The sequence below is a fragment of the Neopsephotus bourkii genome, unplaced genomic scaffold (genome assembly GCF_033783945.1).
Source record: "Neopsephotus bourkii isolate Nb327-2 ecotype Australia unplaced genomic scaffold, CSIRO-AGI_Nbou_v1 NB_196, whole genome shotgun sequence".
NCBI lineage: Eukaryota > Metazoa > Chordata > Aves > Psittaciformes > Psittacidae > Neopsephotus > Neopsephotus bourkii.
The window spans coordinates 9158093-9178292 of record NW_026900709.1 but is presented as its reverse complement, the minus strand read 5'-3'; the positions used below and the strand labels follow the sequence as shown (position 1 = coordinate 9178292).

The 20200-nt window shown below is 38.8% G+C and overlaps 1 protein-coding gene across 5 annotated transcripts in view; it reads right to left on the bottom strand.

Annotated features, from left to right (window-relative positions):
* ZNF385B (zinc finger protein 385B) overlaps positions 1 to 12153 on the bottom strand; it is a 169008-nt gene extending 156855 nt beyond the window's left edge. Inside the window, exon 1 of one of the 5 annotated variants that reach the window (XM_061379276.1) lies at positions 11762 to 12153. The gene's annotated coding sequence lies outside the window, so the exon portion shown is untranslated. Of the gene's footprint in view, positions 1 to 10004; positions 10204 to 11183; positions 11303 to 11498; positions 11690 to 11761 lie in introns of those variants that run through there. The other 4 variants (XM_061379238.1, XM_061379258.1, XM_061379247.1 and 1 more) reach the window with 4 other exon arrangements.
* Positions 12154 to 20200: the final 8047 nt, after the last annotated feature.

The window sequence follows — 20200 nt, the reverse complement described above, 5'->3', positions numbered from 1 at the left end:
CTGTTTCAGATGGCTCTCCCTAGTGATTACTGAAAGCAGATGCCCCAAACAGAAAGCAAATGATTTCTAGAAATCAAAACAAAACTGGTCAGTTCATTTCTGACTTCAATGATATCCCTGATTTTTTTCCCCTCCCCACTCCAGACCACTTAAGCTATTAAGAATCCAGAATTAACTAATTTGAGTTTACAGTATTGTAGTTATATAGAGTACTAGAACCATATCAAAGAGGTAAAGACAATCTGAAACACAAACTTCAGGTGTAAGAGTAATACAGCAATTGCCTCTTTCTTCAAAAATGTTACTTAAGTGTTCAAAGTAGCCATTTGAAAAAACACACAACAAAACCCTTTAGGTAAGAAAAACATCTGGCCTGCTACGGGTTTTCCACCCTGTTACTGGAATTAAATCACATTGGAATACTATTCCTCTACTATCAAGAAAAGTTAGAGCTAGATTCTGAATATATGAAATAGCTGCATTAAGCTAAATTTGTCCAAGATAGATTACATCTGCATTTCTATCTCTACCTTCTAGTTTTATGCTTTATGGAAAGCCACATTCCCTCCTCGCTCCAATGAATTCTATATGTGACAAGGAAGCAAAGTCACAGCAACAGAGACTTTTACATCCTTGCCATAATAAATGAGAGCCTTATGGCTGCTTTCTCCTCCTCCAGCACACCAGCAACCTGGCTAGGGGAAACTATTAAACAACTAGACATGTGAACCCCTTCTAGCTTTCTGCTTCATTTATTCATGTCAATTTTACGTAGGAGTCAATGAGCTATAAATCATGCAAGACAGAATGAGAACTAATTAAAGGGTCAAAGCATATCATCTTTGTTGCATGTCAGAGAGCTCTAAATATTTTGCATAAAATATTGCCAAAAATTAAGAGACATTTCAAGCAGATAGGTATTTTCTTCTAAGAGGTGGCATTACTACATGAAAGACATCAATATTTAATTTCTTAGCATATGGAAGCCCATGAAATCCTGAGTCACCCTTTTTTTCTTTTTTAATAAAGACTTAACTTTCCCTTGCACACATGTATTGCAGCACAGTCTTGTATCCAGCCTTTGAACTCAGTCAGTAGGGTTTTTTCCAATTACAGCAAACTCCTATGCTTCTGATGAAATAAGTTCACAACCCAAGAAATCTCTACATGCACTGAGGCAAAGCATTAATCAAATGAGCCTAAATCTAGCAGTTAAACTGAAGTGTGAGTACTTCAGGCTATTTACAGAATTCTTTTGCCAATAATGTATGGCTCACTTGAGAAAAAGCAATCTATTTCCTGATACCAGATTTCTCAGTTGATGCAATTATGTCGTAAAAGATCTTTGAAGAGTCAGAGGTAAATCTGATGCAGGCATGTTAACTGAAATATATATATATATATCATAACTCAAGAGGTCTTTTAAGTATGCATATTAATACTATGACACCTAGAGCATCCGTTAGCAAGCGAGAAAATAGTTATACCAAGGGCATATAAAAATACAGCCTGAGCATGATCCTCTAACTCCAAGAGCTTTTTCTCTAAAGGATTTTTTGTAGCAATATGGATATATATTTTATTTTTACTCTTTTTTCACCTTCTTTTTAGTGATCTAATAATTGTATCTAAAGAAATTAATCAAAAGCAAGAGAATTAATCTCAGTAATTATTAACTATATACATTGTAAAACATATACATTCATAAGTCTCAATAATGCTTAACTGCCCATTATCAAGTTCTGTTCAAGTGCTTACATGATAGTCTCATACTCCATTTTTCTAACTTTAGTTTTCCAACAAACAGCTTAAAACAAGGAAGAACAAATTTTTTCCACTCTGTACACACAGGTTTGACAACTAGGCTTTAAAAATAAAAAGCATTATTTTTTACTGAAGGCAAATAAAGTATAAGGTTTTTTGTTTGCTTGAAAAAAAAAACCCACACAAAACCAAAAAACCCCAAAACTTTTATTTCATGCTTGACTAACTGGAAGAGGGGCTCAAAAACGTTTTTTTATGGAAAATAAAAATGCATCAGCATTGCTGAATGCAATGCATTCATCATCCATGTCAAGACTGACATTTTAGTTGGGTATCTCAAGCATCCCACCGACTCACTGGCCACTCTTGTAATTTGTTGGAGCTAGGCTGCAATCAGGAATGGGGACATGGATCAGATACACAACTAGATCAAATACTCATCTCACCAAGTCCATGCAGGGGTCAAGAAATTAGAAAAGCCAAGAAATACAACTACTGAAGGAAAAACCAAAGACTAAGGCTGTCTGAAGGGACATCAAAGACACAGGTACAGAGGATGGTCAGGAACAGCAGGGGCCAGGCGGGGCTACCTGCAGTCTGCTGACAAAGCCACAGTTCACTCTCCTGCAACCCTCAGACCTGAATGATCCCAAACAATCTCAGGGAATTTTTTCATCTTGACACATTCCTATGAACTCCAGGCAGTATTTGGCAGTACTGTGATAAGTGAATTAGCTTCTGCCTATGGCTACTTGGAAAAACATAAAATACAAACACTAGTAACAAGCATTCTAGAAAGATTCTGACAATGCTTAAACAATCACTGATGCCTGTTTTTGAAAGCTAGCTGGTTCAGAGAGCTGAAATTATACTTTTAAACAACACAGAATACTTTCCTGGCCCAAAGCCAGCTACTTGAACCTTGTAACTAATTTTAAAATATATCTGGGTTTTTTGCAACAAGTCATTGACATGAAAGGAATTTGAGGGCTCTCATAAGATGGAGAAGCAGCACAACAGTAGCAACATAATGACAGAAGCAGGTTCAAAAATATATAATCAAGAAGAATAATCAGAAACATTGAAAACTTTGATCCAGTGTCACACAAAATGTGATATTCAGCTCTGTAAAAACAAGAGCTACTCCATAAAAAGCATTGTGTTAGTATTACAACCACATTTTTAACAGCGGCAGTGTACAAAAGCAAATCTTTAAAGACCCCCACACCCAGCACGGAACATGCTGTTGACTCCTAACTCTCCATGAGAGCTCCCATAGTTATCACAATCACATGGCAAAATAGCTCTCTGATCAACTGCGCACAGCATATAAAGCAGGAAGCAGCTGCAGTGCTGCATGTAGAGATTACAAACCCCACACACTCCTGCTGGCCACAGACTCTTTGCAGCCTCCTCTGTTGTATCATCTGGGGTTTAACACCAGCATGTTCTTTTTAAATAAAAAAAAAAAAAAAAAAACAACAAACCCACAATATTTGCCAAATCAGATTACCATAAATCATTTCCTCTGAACAAGAAGGAAGTTTCTGCTACCCTTGCTCAAGATCCAATGTCCACTTTACAGATGGTGAAGAAAATTACAGTCCTTTCTTACAAAACTACAACAGAGAAACTTAATAAAACAAGGTGAAAAGCTTCTAAGAGCTACAAATAAATAAGAGAAGTCCTTCAAGGGTAGGTTTTTTCCTAGCTGTTTTTAAATTGTAACAAACAAACCAACCTCCACCACGTTATCTGCAGAAATACTGGCTAATGAAAATTCACCTGAGGTAAAAACTAAGCATTACAGCATTCTTGTTTTGTCTACCTCTCACTTTCTCATCCCCATTCTATTTGTGTTACATGTTTGATTGTTAATTATGACGGGGAAAAATGTGACTCATCAAATTCATAACGTTAACATGGCATTGCAACATTGTCGACAACATAACCAAATTGCAAAGTTGACAATATAATCAAATTTTGACATTAGTTCTGTCAACATTTGTTATTACTGATCATCAATGCAACTCTCTCTGATGCTTGCTGAAGTGTATAAATTTCCATTGCCTGGTTTCTTAAGCTATTTTTGTGGTGTTCTTGAGTTGGTGAGGAAAGACGGCAAAATTTGACTTGAAGCATTTTCTCAAACCTGTCTTTCTGAAAGACAAAGAAAATGCCAGTGTAGGCGGCTCTTGTCTAGTCTTTCAGGAATACCACTTACATCTGTTACCTGCCTGCAGCAGAGAAAAGGTCCCGAGTACAGTGGATGTAGTCTTATTCAAACCTAGACCAGTAAAGCTATAGCAATCTCAGATACCTCTAAGAGAAGAGTGATTTCTGCCTTCAAAATTTATTTTATGAATTTGCAGACAATATATATTAATTTTAAGCAGTTTAATACTATATAGAATAAGGCGATAGCATCAAACATCCCTACCATATGTTAGAACGCTTCATATCTTCATTACCTATAGGACTAAGAGTGTTCTACCTCCATTTTGAGTGCTCCAAACTGTTTGTGATAAGGTTCTGCTGCTTCTGATGTGACCTACCTAAAAGATATATGCTGAAGTTCTCCAGACTGGGATATGATGATATCTGAACAAATACCAGTGAAACTCAGAAAAAGTACATCCAAGCCTCTCATGCTGCTCCACACAGCAGTATGAAGTTCATTTCTTCAATCATTCCACAAGCTCCAGAAGCCGGGCTCTGGATCTAAAACACTTGCAAAGCACTAATGAACAGTTTAACATTTACCATGACTCCTTAGGTTCTTTAAATTAGAAGATCATGTTTTCCTTCTCCTCAAAGACTGGAGATGAGTCAAGACAATCAATGTAAGTCATAAGAAGAGCTACCTCCTGAAAAAACTACTTCATTTGCTGCTGGAAGAAGAGCAGGAGGCTGCAAGAGAAAAAGATTCTCTCAAGGTACTTGAATGCTGCAGTGCGGAATCTACCTGTAGCCTGGGCTCTACCACAGAGCTGCTAGCAATGCTATGCAAGTTCCTTAAATCAATCCTTCCACAATCACTAATTGTGCACGCCTTTTCTGGGAGCCTAACTTGATAACTGTAAGCTCTGGTTCAGAGAAGTGCTGAATGCTAATGCTGTCATTCAAAGCAACAGAAGCTCTGCTGTAAATACCAAGTGTTAACATACCAGTCCCTGTGACTCAAACTGAGCATCCAATATTGTTGAAGACCTCTCTCTGTGCACAAGCTCCACAGTCCCCACGTCGAGAGAAGGCCATTCATTTGTGTCATAGAAGTGTTGCAAAGATTAGTTTGGGGGTTTGTTTGTTTGTTTCACTTTGTGAAGCACACAGCTACTACAGGCTGAGAACCAGTGAAAAGCCCACATTCTCAGAATAATATTTGAGCAACATGCCATGCACCAAGAGGTCCAGGACAAGTTATTTGTCAGTAAGCAAACCTGTGCACAAAGCTTGGTGAGAGTACAACAATAAAAAAACAACCAAAAACCCAAATAACAAACCAACAAACAAAAATTACTCCTGATTATACACACCAGCACACTCAGTTAAGGTTGCATAGACAACTATTTCTGGCATTTCCTCATTTTCAGATAGCTAACCTTGCAAGTTTTAGGTTGGTTTAATGTTGTTTGACATCTACAATATGGGTATTCTTGTGTTTCTGATTTACAAGTGACAAGGTTAAGCATCAAACACAGTATTGACTATGCACAGGCCCCACAATCTACCAAATATGCATCTGTCTGGCATAGACTGCACCTGCATTGCAGATAACAGACTGCAGAAAAGAACAAAGGCAGAGTCTTTTTCTGTAAAACTCTGACACTGATTTATAAGGGGTTTTCTTAATTAGCAAGATGTATTAAATAATCTAATTTTAAAAGAAAAATGAAGTGCATCTAGGCACTTACATGCATTTGCAATTCCAAGTCAAAGATTCACCATCCAATTATTAGTAGGTGGCCAAAAGAAGAAAGATTATGCAATAATATTTTTTTTTTTGTTATAAGCAGTCATGCAAAGACAGAGACTAGGTACTCCTCTCCTAGCTTGTATTATATTAGCATTTCAATTATAAAACCCTATTCAAACGTTCCTATACCTCCTTCAGAAATCTTGCTACAAAAGGCAGAGTAAGAACTTTGAGAGTGTTTACTTGTAATATCTTACCCAAACTCATCTTCTCTAGGATACACCTTGATAAAGAGCTTCTATGCTCAACAAGTTTTTTCTAGCTTAGTAAGACAGGCTCATTTCTAAAGCTCAGAATTATGACAGACACAAATAAACACTGTAATGTGTAAACCAAGTTACATAAAAATTACATTATTTTTTCCTCTCTTCCCATGTCAAAGCATACTGTACTAATGCTGCTTGTCACATCACTGATCCTTAAATTAATTAATCTTTGAAATTGTATCAAATTGTAATAGGACTAAGGAGACCTGATAGTCTACTGTATTTAAATGGGATGTACTGAGAAGTGTCAGATTAAAATTCAACAGCATGAGCTGTTAAACAAAGTCTCCTACCATATGTTTAACTTTCTGGTACCTGCACAAGTATATACTGAGAGAACAACATGGCCTACAGCCATAACCGCTTCTGCTATAAACTCATTAGATCTTGCAAGTTGAGTAATGCTGAGTAGTTTTAAAGATTCAGTAGGTGGCATCCTCTGCTGGGAATCAGCACTGCACGAGCCACCATTAAGTAAATTGATTATGAACCCCTCAGCATGAGAAGACACTAGTTGTAGAACGGCAGCATTTTGGCTGCCATGATGCACCAAAAGCCTCACAAACCATAAAAATACCACGGCACATTAAAAAAGTAAAAAAAGTATGTTTTAACATCACAATGTAATTCAAACTTCACCTCAGTTTAGTTTGCTTTCCTGACCTTAACCCTGTAATTTCAGTCAGCTATAGAACTGCTCTTCAGTGTCTGCAGTAACCTGTTACACAGCCTTCCTTTATATACAAGGTTTACCTTAGTCTGACAAGGATCACCTTCCCTGCCACACAGATACAAGTGATGGCGTGAACGTCATCATATTATCAGTGTGGACTGGCTTTGAGCTTTGTTTGCAAGAGGAGACATTTCTTGGTATGATTCAGTGAGTTGTAGGAGAAAAGATGTACCCTACTTCACATGCAGAATGAATTACTTACTTGCAGGTGTGCCCCAAATCCTCCATACTTTCAGCACTGGCATGCCTGCACCAATTTACCAACAGAAAGCCAAGAGTACTGAAACACTGTCCAGTATATTCCAGAATCATAGCATTTTATCAATACTGAAAGCCATCATCCTGTAACACAGCAAAATCGCCAAAAATAGCTCTACAAAACTGTGAACCAAGATGCATAATTATGCAGATCCTGCATTCTGCCACAGAAGAAAGTGCATTTCATCTATTTGTAAACAGAAACCTATTTATGCCGTCTCTGTGTTCAAGGCAAACTCACAACCTTTTAAAACCTATGAAACACTTAAACAGAGGCTATGTACCTGAAAAGAATTTAGAGATATAAAGCGAGATGAAAAAGACTTCAGGTGTCTAAAGCTTCTACTTGTACCCATGTTTAGCTACTCTGTCCTTTAAATTCCTTATTCTAAATGCTTAGCATCAAAATAGTGTTGACAATAGACAGAGTTACTCCATAATTTCACTGAGGAATGAAGTATTAGCAATTTTTTCATAACAGCCTAACTTGCTCATATCCAAAAAAAAATCATCAATAATGTAAACAGCACAGATATAACATGCCTAGATGTGTATTAGCACCACTTGTCATGTTAAAATCCACCTGGCAATTCAGCAGCAGCAAATTAGTAAAGTACCAGTATTGATAAGCAAAGGACTGGAACTGCACTGATATAGTTAGATTAGTTTACAAGCCTTCTATTTTTACAAGCCTTGGCAGCTCAGGTTCTCTAATGAATTTTTAACATGTCAATTAATATGTTTATAGAAAGCAATGTCAGCTTTAGCTAATGCATAAGAAAAATCACAGTTGTAAGTAAAATGTTCAGTGTATGTGTTAAGATTCTAAGCTTTACATTTGAGAAATTCAAAAGAATTGTTGCAAATAATCAGATGAGAACACTCCTCTAGAAAGGAAGCGATAAAACTGCAAAAGTTAATGGACATGATTCATCACTTGGAAATACTAGCTCAACTTCATGAAATATGATGTACTGCAGGGCATAAGAAAAAAAGGCCTTTTGGCAAACAGGGTAAGACCGTGACCCTCCGGTTGTTAAAAAACACATTATACTAAAATAAATTGTGAATTGTTATTTTTACCAACCTACTACTGATGTCATAAATTAAGCAATGCTTACTTAATAGTATATTCTTCCACTGAATGCAGCTGTATTAGAATACTAGCTACTGCTTTGCAGCACCTTCTCCAACAACATAGAATTATGTCAAACAACTTCACTGATCCAATTTTTGTTGCAATTCCCCCAGTTTGCTCTGTACATTACATAAAATCAGAAGCCAAACAAATTTTATGGGGGGGGGGAATCCTTAGGATGCGAGTTTTCAAAATGTTTTAGATGTTTGTTTTAAAAACACTGTCACTTGTAACAAAACCCATAAACTTCCTGTGTTAAGATCATGCATGCTCTGTGAAGCTGCAGTAAAAAGAGAAATTTTACCTATGAAAAGAGTCTCTACATTTTGCATCTGTGGGCAAAATAACAATAGAAAACAGCCCTTCAGCCAAAATTTTAACTTCCTCTGTCAAGTTAGGCAAGCAGAGTGTCTGGCAAATATCTACCAACCTACATAGCGACAGGCATAATGTGGTCACAGAGAAGAGTAATTCCTTCAACTCTGAGCATTCATCAGCCTGAGGATAAAAGATGCAAGTGCAGTCACTGAATTTGGGTAAATTCCCCCTTTTGTTACAGGGATACTATGGCATTTAACATCTGCCTCTACCTTCATTGCATCAGAGGTAATACAAGGTCATATCAGATAAGATACTTGTGCTTCTATCTTGATGGGTGACATATTAAGTACTAAAGTTTTCTGAATGAAGTGCAAAAGTTACAGGACTAAAATGTTTATCTGCTACAAGTTGACATTCAAAGAATTTCAATGTTTTTAAGACATATAACAAAGTAATAGCAAAATTTCAGAAAGCAAGCTAGTCAAACTGCTATGTCATCTTTTCTTCCCGTTAACTACAAATGACTCAAGCTTTGCACTGTACTTCAGTACACTAGAGAGAGCCTTGCACTCCAGTTCCATATTGTTACGTCGCAAAACAGCCTGACGAGTGTTTCAGGATTTGAGACTACCACAGCTGTACCATATGCTCATTTTAAAAATAACACTAATGCCTCATTTCATACACTCTCAGACTCTTACAGCAAATATTCTCAAGCCACAGTCCCTTGTGATAACCTGAAGAGCAAAGACTGCAATGGCGGTTAAGCATCTGTTACTTTTTATGCAGCAATCATCATTGCTGTTTGAAATCTTAGGACTTGCAGAGCTGGTTAACTAAGAAGCCTACACTCCCCTAAAAGATTACCTTCCACAAGGCTTTTTCATGCTTTTATACTGCCTGAAACCTGAACAACTATATTCAAGTAGGAAGATATCCACTCGACTAAAACTTAGCTAAAGAGATGAAAAAGAGAAGAAAAAAAGATGCAGACAGTTCAGAACAGTTGGCTAAGAGAGCCTGATGCTGGTGTGAATACATTCATCCCTACAGAGAGAGTGCATAGCGCAGGCAGAGCACAAAGGCGATGGACAGCTCCTGCTAGTGAGGGAAGAGACAAGACGGCACAACCTCTTGATTCCAGCTACTTTTTGTTAATACTTTTAAGCTTAACTAAGCATCCATTCATTAAATTATTCATTGTGGGGGAAAACACAATACAGGAACTTGGTAACTTAGCAAAGATATCATGTAAGAGGATTCTTTCCTTTCTAATTTCTTACTACCTTCTGGATTATTTAACCAAACAACAGAACAAGACATTAGTAACATGACCAATTTTACCATTTCCAGTTTCTCTTCCCCTGCCCCAGAGTTCACACAGCCACATTAATCCCTGCTCATTGGTAAAGTACACAACTGGAGGTACACAAAATGCATCTAGCAAGACTGAACACCAGAAAAACGTTTGCAGCCATGAAGGAACACTTTTAGCAACCAAGAAAAAAGAAGAAAACCCTTGTCCCTCCCTCTAGGCAGTCTACTGACCTGTGAGTTGGAAGGAGTTGCAAGATTATTTACCTGGAAAAGAAGCAGCAGCATAAACCTTTCAAACCCATCTAGCCTCAGCTCCGGACTGTGCAAAGAGACATTTTTTAATCCTTTCCAGATCTGAAGTAAGAGGGTATGGGATGGCTGCATCCCCTGGTGAACGCAATGCTGCCATCAGAGACTGAAGATTTGAGGAGCATATCCTCCCTGTTTTACCAGCCTGGGTGTCCCACCAGTGTTAGGACATTATCTCTTGTTCTGGACCTGCAGTGACAATGCTTCATCTGCATCTATTGCAATCACACAGACGTATCTCCATCCCCTTAATGCTCTTACACTATCAGTTCATATTATATTTCATTCAAATAAGAAAACTTACAGGCTCTTCACAGTAATAAAGGAGTTGTTTTGCACCTTATTTTTACACTTTGTGAAACACACCACTGAAGCAGCAGCAAAGATGATGAGAAACAAATCTATCACCTTGCTCCTCCTAAAAGCAGTAGTTAGCTGTAGTTAAATGCTCACTTGAAGATTTATTTCAACTTCTGAGCACTCGCAGTGCCACACTTCCCTAACTTTTCCATTTACAAACTGTTCCACTCAAGCTTAACAATAAAGACCTAGTGCCCAGAACACTTAAAACCCATGAAGAGAGTTCCCTAGTTTGCTTAGGAGCCAAAACATCATCAGAAAACAAACACGAGCATTCACACGTAGATCAATATCCTGACAACTCCTCTGAAACAAAGAAATTTCGTGTCTGCATTCCCAGAAAACACAGCCTTGCACCTACATCTCCAAATGCTTTTAAACATAAGTCTCACCAGGACATAAAGTTTACCATTTTACACATGCCACCACCATCCAGCAATGAAGCTGGTGAAGCAGAACACTTACACTTATTTGGGGTAATTAGCTCATCAAGGATGACTCCTTCAAGTAGGTTAATTCCTCCTTGGCGGAAGAAATTTACCTTTTCCAAAGCCGTCGTGATTTATAAAACAGGAAAGCCAAGCTACACTCACGCAACTGTTTGGGCTTTAAAAAAGTCACCCAGTATGCAAAGAAAACAGATCTCAGTCTAGACTTGAAGCCCAAGAAGAGGAGCCCCATTAGTGCTAGAAAGTAAAAAGAACTGCTAGGCAAACCGCATGCACTGCTGAAGATCCTGACCTATTTAGAGGCGCGCTTTATCCTTTCTGGAAACAAGCTTAGCTGCGAGAGACGCCGATGAACCCCTCCGCCGGGGCAGGCGGAACCCCTGGGGAAACCCTCGCCGCCCCTCCCGCCTCTGGACTCGCTCTGTTCCGGCAAAGTTTCCCCGGCCGGACGGAAAGGAGTGCGCTTGACCCGGGGCTCCGGCCGCAGCTGAGCATCCCCAGCGCGCAGAGCTCTCGCTCCGACTCCAACTCGCCCTCCTCCGTCCGTGACATTGAGCAAGGTCCCCACCAGCACCTGCGGAGCCCCAGAGCACTGCACACCCCTTACCTCAGCCACCAGTTAGAAGGAAGCGGGGACGCGGCGCGGACGGGCGCGGCAGCCCCGCTCCGTCCACACCGAGCCGAGCACGTCCCAACTCCGCCGGACCCCGGCGGCTGAGCCCGCTGCCGCCGTCCCGACGCATGCGTCCGCCCGGCCCCAGCGCCCTCCCGCCGCCGCCCCGCCTCAGCTGCCGCAGGTGGGGCGCGCAGGGGCAGGGGGGTCGCCCGCGGGGCGGAGCTTGCGCCTGGCGACGGCAAGGTTGGTGGTACCTGTGGCCGCGCCCGTGCCCCGGCCGCGGGGAAGTGCTGTCACAGCGCCCGCAGTGATGGGCGGCCCCGGCTCGGTCGCTATTGCCGCCCGCGAGTTCGGGAGCGGCGTCTCGGTGGTTCTGGTTAAGGCTGAAGCGCCCCAGGTCTGAGCGCTGACCCCGACGGGCTAGCCCTAGGCAGGCACAGCCATCACCCCGGCACCGCCGCGCACCGGGACCCGGGTATTCCTTCAGCACCAGTTGCTGTTGGAAGTAGCCTCCTCCAGCACAGCGTGTTTATTGTCCCTGGGCCGTGGTTACCTCGGTGGTTTCCAATTCCTGTGGGATTTGTCGGACCAGAAGCACAAAACCCCCCAGCTGAACCACCGTGCCTTCTGCTTTGCTTGCCCCTTTCAGTTCCTGATCGTCAGGGGTTTCTCTGTTTCCTAAATTTAAGCAAACACCCAATATGATTCCCAAACCTTTGGCCTTGCCAGCCCACCTGTGAGCCATGCAAAACGAAAAGGTTATAAGAGAGTTCTGTTTTGTAAACTGTACAGAACTCTATCATAAATATAATCACTACACTAGGAAACATCAGGTTTTGTAATTGTACTTAATAGGAAAATAATAACACTTTAAATGACAAACATTAAAATCAAACTTAAACAGTTTTACAGTATCTTTTATAATTCCATTATCGTGCCTGTAGAACATGATGCAAACATGGGAAATCCTGGGGTAATTCATTTGTGGTTCATCTGCACAAGGAAAAACAAGAACATTTAATACTGGAGAAAACCTTCTTGTAAACTTCAGCTTTTGGAGAAGAGCGGTGCTACTTAATACCATCAAGAATGACATCATACCCTGTTTACAGTCTTGTGTTCAATAAGTTCTTTTATAATTCAGGGCAGGAAATTTTTCAGAGTTTGAATTAATCATCCTGTGAAAACATGAATATAGCCCTTTCTTCTGGTGCTTTACCTACTACAGACCTCTTGCTCAGAAGGAATCTGAACTCTAAAGCATCACCAAATATTTTTGAAAGATTTGCTGATGCCTCCTACAGAGAGGAAAAGAAGCTGAAAACAGGACACGTTTTTTTTCCCAGAAATTCTGAGTTTGTCTGAATCTGTAGTGACAGAACAGAAGACACGGTAGGAAGAATATGCTACCGAAACTGGCAACAGTGGACTGATGGTGGAGGGATTATGAGGGTACACAACTCCTTCAGTAACTCAGCTCACAAAAAAAAACAAAAGACCCAGGCTGGCAGGGTTTGGGGTCAATTAGACACCAAATTGCTTACCTTGAAAAGGAGCATCCATGTATGATCACACATTAGCAATATCCAACATTTTCATATTTTTGATTATCTTTTGCCTATCTTTCAGCACTTTTCAAGACAAATTTGCTGCAATCGAAAGCAGCAGTCTCCAAAATACATTCAGAAATCTCAAAATGTCTATCAGGACTGGGAAAAGAATGAGTATTTTTCGTATCCAACTGTTAAGTCCTATTGTAAGGAACTAAGAATGTTATGTTCACGCAATATTATTTTTCTATGTAAGAAGCTGTTGTAGTTGCCATAGAGATGTTATTCAATCTCAGATTGAAAGGTGGTCTACAATGACCATGCACCATATTCAGTGTTAAGATGAAAACGTTTAAGAACCCCTGTGAATATATAACATTCTTCAGAACAAACACATTTCTGTTCACTAGGCTTGTGAATTACTTTTACCCCAAAAATGATATTTCACTGAATGCTAGCCGTCAGCCTCCTACAGAGAGATGTAGTGGTGGATAGATGATTATATATAGTTTTGAACATTTTATGTGTGAGTTTATCTTGGATCTGTCTTTGAAAGAACCATTCTCATCAGAAACATCAACATTTAACCCATAATTGTAAACATCTTTATAAAGCATTTCAGTTAATTCTTCCACTGTGCAACCTGCCATTCTTGGCTTCAGCTCACTACCAAAAGCTGTGCTCTAGATAATGGTATAGGTGGGAATGATGGAAAGTTTTAAGTGCCCTGTGATCTGTGTTATCAAAGCATCACACTTCATCTCTGTCAAACACTGAACGCACACTATAAGTTAGGAAATTACAGAATCTTGCACAATTAATATTTCTTAGGAGTTGAAGAATATCAAAACAACTGTAAAAGTAGTGTGAGCAACAGGAAGCTCATTTAACCTAAGAGACCTCATAAGGAGATAATAAGTCAGTAAACTCAGAGGAACCTGATGGAAGAGAGAAGCTGCTACTTGCTACATTTCAACTGAAAAGCTGCATAAACCAGCTCAGAAAAAGAAGTATCGTTTGGGATCCTATACTGAGTAAATATGAATGTGTACTGTAGGAAGAAGACATGGAGAGCATGACTTAGAATTGCATTTTTATCATTTCTGTTCATTCAGAACTTTAAATTTGGCTCTACCAAAATAAACGTGGATGATTTGGGGTTTTTAAAACATCTGTCATTGATAATAGATCTAATGTGATGTAAGTTTGCCACTGAAAGGAAATAGATCCATGCTGAATGGTGTGTAGAAGCAAACCTCTTAAGGATGCCCACAAGCCAAAATCAGTTAGGGAAACCCCAAGAGCTGGGAAGTCTTTCCTGCCAAAGGGAACAGTAATATTAAACCTGGGTGACATTTTGTAGCAGATCATAAGGAAAGGTCACCACTGAGAGGCTTCAAGAAATTCTCACAAACATCCTGTAAGAGATAGTGCAAGCAATCTAAGTAACATTTTCTCTTTCCTCTAGAAACTGAACTGCTGAGTTCCCCACACTAATCCATTTTATATATATGAAAGGCCTACTACTTATTTTGAGGAAGTCTTCCATTACTCAACTGTAGTATTTTTTACAAGAACTAAGGCTTAGTTATTATTTTCCATTTCAAAAATAACCTGCCTCTAAGCACCCTAAGGCATTTGAAGTACAAATACATGTGCCTGGGGGGTGGGGGGAATTTCTATGCAAAATATGAAATTAGTGTCCTAATGTTCCCAATGTTGATCTGCCTTTTTGGTGATCTCAAAAGGCCAATAATGCAAGAAACAACAGGAAGAATAAATACTTCAAAGGCACACTACACAAGTCTCCCTCTGTAGAAATAGACTCAAGTTTTTCCAATGCTCCTTTTCAACTGGCTTCTCCTGTAACCTATCTGATAGCAGTCATAGTGAGAAATGGTTCAGTAAAAGACTTCCAAAACTGGGAGACCAGATGTAGGAACAGAAGCTACAGGTAGAGTTACTTCAATATTTCTCCTCCATTAAGTACCAATTCTTCTTATAATGAGTGACATTTTTAAGTGATTACCTCAACATGTCTTCTTTCCCATGGTGACTGGTCCAGACTCTCTCAACTCATATTCTCTTGATTTTAACTAAACATGGGTAGCCTTCTGTGTTTGCTTTGCACTCTACCCATTTCAAGACAGTAATAGCCTTGTCGCCATGTGGATGTGAAGAAGAAATTTGAGAGGTGTTTGTTGTTTTTTTTTTCCTGATTTCCATTCATTTCCATGGTCTTTAAAATCTATGCCTGAAAACAGAGTTCAAAAAAAACACAGCTAAAAATCTAACCACTTGCTTTCATGCATGGAAAAAGTGCAGTGTTTCTTCCCTTTGATGACCTAAGCATGATCTTCCCTACCACAATCCATGTCTGTATCCCTAATCAAACTGAGATTTTCCTGCTATTTTTTAACAACATTGCTGCAAAAGACTTTGTAAGAGTTTTTCCCATTGGCATGCGTTTCCTTGTTTGTAACCTATTTGTTTTTGTGTTTGTTTTTGTATTTCTGTGGGGGTTTTTGGTGTTTTGTTTTGGTTTTGATTTTTTTTTTGTTTGTTTGGTTTGGGGTTGTTTTTTATTTTTCCGGTAGGGAACTTCTTTGAGTTGTTTCTGGATCAAGTTTTTTTAAGACTTTTGAAACTTCATTGATTTCCTTACACAATTGAAAATTCACAACTGTATTCATGCCTTGAGTTTCAGTTCCTCTAAGGGAACCTGACATTTTATAACCAGATATCTTATATGCTTGTACATATTCTAGCTTCCCTGTTGCTGCCTCTGGGGAAACAATCCCAGATTTAGTAGATCTCCATCTGCCTCCCTTGTGAAAAACAGACAAAGCAACTACTTAACCACACTGATCTTTGCTAACCAATCTCTCTTTAAGTAGGGCAATGATTTATTGTGTTGGGGTTTTTTTACCTTGCATCTGTATTTGTTGGAGTCTTTGTTACTTGAGATGCATTTTGCAATTTGCCATTAACTCTTTAATTTTTTATTTTTCTCCACAGATTTCCAATTTCCTGGTGTTTTTAATGTGTGTTGAAGTGCCCCAGTTGCCTTTTCAGTTGCTTAAAGATACCCCAGTTTTAAACTTGTGTTCACTAGCTGTAGCTAGAATGCTCAGTATCAGATGAATTTTGCCTTGGGAGGGTGCCTGCAAATTATCTGCATTTTTCAAAATTATTTGGTAAGTTGTTTATGTGATTATGCTTTGTGAACTATCTGCCAGCCATTCAATCTTATATAACTGCACTTTTTGTACTGTGTGTCCGGTCAGTTAATTCCCATGATAACGTTTCTATTTCCTGATTGCATGTTGAGTAAAATTATGTGAATTTAGAGTGTAAGATGTTTGGCACAAGGAATTCTCTTTACTACCTGTTTACGTTATGCTCAGTAAACCGCATCTACGAGGTATGATTAGGGTTGTATGTGCACATCCATTACAAACAATAAATAACAAACAGAATATCCACATACTCATATCATGACTGTTTCTTCACAAGTCTGTTATCTATATACTTGCAACTCTTTTCGAAATTACTAGTGAACAATTTTTATTTTTTTCCATAGTAGGTTAAAATGATGTTAAAAGTTACAAATCAGCAATAAATACTTTGGTTTAATGAAATCCTTGCATCTGTATTTCATTACTTTCCCAGCTATGTTAAATGTTTTTATCTTTTTGCAGGATGTTCTTCTTTTGGGAAGCTGAAGCAGAAGACAGTCATCTAAAGAAAAAACATATGACATCTTTCCAAGCACTTGAAAAGCAGCTAAACCATTCCTTTCAGTCACAATCTGTTCTAAGAATGAAAGCTCACTGGTACATATTAAGACTACTCAATGTTATCCTGTCCCCTGAGAATATCAGCTTTACAGATAACATGGAGGCCTGTTCCTCTGTATAGCTGTTTTGCTCTGAATGCTGGAAACACTGGAGATTCTGTAATTTAGAGGATAAATTACTCCAACAACAGTCAGGGAAAATCTTTGCAAAAGAGTCAATTTCTTAAAATTCTAATTCAGTTCAAGGTATAACATAATTCCTAATCAGGGAAGAACAACTGATTAAAGAAAACAGATTAGAAATACAGGCCTTAAGAAGCTGGAAAGTGGCAGAGGGAACATCTGAAAACTGCCTGGTAAAGTACCCAGGTAGGCTAGCCAGATGGCATACTATTTGTTTTCACTACTTCATTTAACATAGAAAAAAGCTGTTCTTTAGCTGAAAAACAAAACCAATTAGAATATTTCTTTCCCTCAGTGTTCCTAAACCAGTGTCCATTGCAAGTCACCAGGGGTTTCCAGATAAGGACTGTGCAGTTTCATTTCTAAAGTACAGGTGAAAGATCAGAGTCACCTCCTGAGTTCCCATCTGTTTTTTAAAATAATACTACCTGCACAGCACAGAAGATGGAGAACTGTGAGAAGGGTAGTATAAAGAGCTGGAGATAACACATTCGTTCTTTGGTGTCACTGAGTCAAAAACAAGGATGATGTAGCTTGTACGTGTATATACATTGGAAAGTTTTATGTTAATATAAAAACAGTGGAACAAACTATGGAAATTTTCCTAGAAAATCTGAATTGAAAAGATCATTATTCAGCTAAGGGACAGCCACTTCTCTAAGAGATCTGCCACTTTGACAGACAACATGAAGCATAACTTTTCCTTTGATGGAGAAATATGAAATACAAAATCCAATGTAAATGCTAGAGGTTTAGATCACATGAGAAACTAGTAATCTTCTATCTGAGGACTGAAAAGGTACCAAGAATAAGAGTAATCTTTTATTCTTTACATAGCCAAAGCTCACCTTGACAAGTAAGTTAGTGTGGGCTAAAATAAGAAGAGTGGTGGTGAAAGACTCTCTTTTCTTTACAACAGCCCTGGAGCTTCTCTGAACAATGAGAATAAAAGAAAGCACTATGAAAATGCATTGCGATCCTTCACTGCAAATACCTGAATTAACTCTGTTCAGTATGAAATCTCAGTGCATCATCCAGAAAGTAAATAGTCCCCCTAGTTAATTTCCAGGAAGAATTACTCTAGTGACAACAAGAATAGGATTTGGCTTTAACTGCAGCTGTCTGTATCTTAAACAAGACTACCAGTGCAAATTTGGCAACACAGCTGGTATTGCTTATCTACTTAACTGACCTGGTATAGCACACTATAAAATTTGATGTGTCACTGTAGATATATCTATTAGGTGCTTTATGCAAATAATAATAAGTATTGATAATGATAATATGTATTGCAGCATATTATCCAAGTACATATATCCAAGTACATTACTATACCAGGATATAACATATACACGTCAGCCTTACTGATACAAAGATCCACAATAAAAGCTTGTACTAGCATTACCTGTGTTATTGGACACTGTGTGCCAAACTATTATTTCTGAAAATGTATAAGTATTTGACCTCTGGTTTGTTGGCTTGTTTTTCTCCCACGCAGCAAACAGACTGCATATAAAGACTTCTCTCATATGGAAACTTCCTTTCTCATACTAAAACGTCTTTATATTTCCCTGTCTTTTTCTGTCAAAAGATAGCTGTTTCAGGAAAATACAGGACAAAACATAAACCTAACTCAAATAGTTACATCAATGCAAAATCTGAATGGAGACCAAGACTAAGAATATTTAAAGGACAAGCTGCAGCTGTGCTTGTTTAATTTCAGCAGTAATGTGAGAAATTGCATCAATAGGGTGGATGTCTCTTAAGACACACTGGATGAGTCATATGAATCAGTCTACCGGACACAGTAATTGGACACCTGCAAAAGCATGCTTGTGCTGTAAGAACAGCACAGAAAGAGAAACTAGAGGTGACCGACAGCAAGATTTAGATTATTCTGGTTGCTTACTTTCATAGTTGTTTGTTTCTATGCCTGCATACATATTCATTTGAATTCCAGACAGTTACTTCTGCTTAACCAGTAGGAGGGATGGATGTATTATGTGAACATACCATTTTTAAAATACACAAGGATTTCATGTGTAATGTTGAGACTGGATTCTGCTTTTGGTTAACAAGTAATCTTGGAATACTGAATTTCAAGTGGCAGATAATGCCATAAAACAACTTTGGGAAACTTAAGATGGGTTCCTCATTTCAAAGGTTAATTCTAATACGCAGCCTTGTAATTACCTTGTATAGTTTAAAAAAAACATAACACAATGATAAATAATTAGTTGCTTGTTTCACATACAATTCTATCTCCACACAGAATTGTAGTCCTACAATTACTGCATTTGTCACTGAGTCCCACAACAATTTTTAAAGACTTAATCTTTCCTTAGGTTGTTTTGTATCAGTTCTGTGCATCAAGACTTTAGGAGAAAATTATTTCTGATAAAGGAGAAATTACATAGACAAGTCTACATCTGATTTTCTCAGGGTTTATAACTCAGCTGAAAAAACAGTTGCTTTTTTCCCCAGCACATTTTCATTCACTAATTTACTAGCTTATTCTGTAGAAAAAAAAACAGCAATAGATACAGCTTAATTATATACTAAACAGATCAAAAGCTGCCTCCATGTGATTACACAGTGCCAAAAAAGAAGTCACCAAAATATCCACCAAACGAAACTACATCTGATGTAACCACAGAGAAGCAAATCAAGCCTCATGTGCGAGGTAAAATCTGTGCTACTGTGAGATCTGCAATCTCTCTAAAGAGGAGGCTTAGCACATACAAAAAAAGTGTAGCTTCAGCACTGTCAGAACAAAAAGGCAGACGGGGAAGCTTTCAGATCTCAGAATCAAACTGCTTAGACTACGGTTGCATCATCTTGTACCAGTGGATGTCTTCCTCCGCCGACCTCCTCAGATAGCTAGAATGTTGTTGGAGCAGGGGGAAGGTGGTCTCTGTGAAACACTTCCCATCACTGTCCAGCTACGGGGTTGACCCACCCTTGTAGTCAGGGATCTCTGCAGGACAGGCAGACCTGAGGCACTGGTTTATAACATGTTGCAAGCACCATGCTTCCACAGGACTAGTAAAAAATATACCATGATGTTTCTATTTCAAGAAGTCTCTGCTGGCTGTAGAACAAGTATCTCTCCAGGGTGTGTTGTGAGTGCCAGCAACACGCTGTTAAGGAAATAGAGCAGT